The sequence below is a fragment of the Panulirus ornatus genome, chromosome 13, assembly GCF_036320965.1.
Source record: "Panulirus ornatus isolate Po-2019 chromosome 13, ASM3632096v1, whole genome shotgun sequence".
NCBI lineage: Eukaryota > Metazoa > Arthropoda > Malacostraca > Decapoda > Palinuridae > Panulirus > Panulirus ornatus.
Window position 1 is genome coordinate 2017054 of NC_092236.1, and position 980 is coordinate 2018033.

The window sequence follows — 980 nt, forward strand, 5'->3', positions numbered from 1 at the left end:
ATTCTAGTGTGTATGATCCATTTTCATATTCATTAATAAATGTTTGATTCCCTGTCACTTAATGTACATGACGAAGCCTCCTACTTGAACAGACTATCGTACCAATTACCCGTACGTACAGACAGACTGTAGCATAGCATAACACACATGCACAAATACATGTATACATAAAGTTGAATTCTTCCAGGCCAGTCCAGCCAGTGTTCACAATACAGAGTCCACAGTGTTGTGTGTGCGATTAATGTTCTCCCTCACGCAAATAAGCCGTAAATGCACATGTGTGTGTGTGTGTGTGTACGTCCATGTGTGTGCGTGGAGGAGAGCGTGTGCAAGGGCGGTGAGAGTCGTGCATTCCACCAGCTGGCCAGGCAGAGAGTGAGGCAGGGAGAGCGGGGGCAGCACCGGCCGTGTGTGGCGTCTTCGTACGTTACGGGCGGAGTTTCGCCGAATTCCCATCGACGATTGGCCAGTGAAAGGCGGAGGGCCGGCCTGCAGCCTCTTCGGATACGCCCACAAGAAGTGATTACATCGCAAATGCTGTGTGTGTGTGCGGTGCTCGGGCAGGCTGGAGACCCAGGTCTTAGTGGTGTTGTATTTGGACCGGTCGTCAGTTGTGTCGACGGTGTGCTGGGTTACCTCATCCTCCCTTAGCCCGCAGTGACGATTAGGAGCGAACGAATCCCTCCTCTATCCTCTGCCGCCCCGTCGATCTCATCGATTAGGTGATTAACTGTGGGGGATATAAGGATTGGTAGAGACTGTCAGTTGCATCTAAACACCGCAATGTAGTCAGAGATCCGGCAGACGCCCGAAGCTCTGGCAGACAGATGCACATGAGAGGAGCCCCGCACGGCAGGAAGGGTTATCGGTCGGTCCGTCTCGCACTGACCACTCCTGAGGAACCTTCACCTGTACCGCCTCCTACCACCACCACCTGTACCACCACCTGTGCTTCACCTGGACTGTACAGTTCTCAAGTG

The 980-nt window shown here is 52.9% G+C and overlaps 1 protein-coding gene across 2 annotated transcripts in view; it reads left to right on the forward strand.

The window, feature by feature from the left end:
* The first annotated feature begins 574 nt into the window (after positions 1-574).
* Positions 575-980, forward strand: part of LOC139752657 (GATA-binding factor C-like) — a 95175-nt gene continuing 94769 nt past the window's right edge. For both annotated transcript variants that reach the window (XM_071668415.1, XM_071668416.1), the window contains exon 1: positions 575-980. This exon is cut by the window's right edge and continues 187 nt beyond it. The gene's annotated coding sequence lies outside the window, so the exon portion shown is untranslated.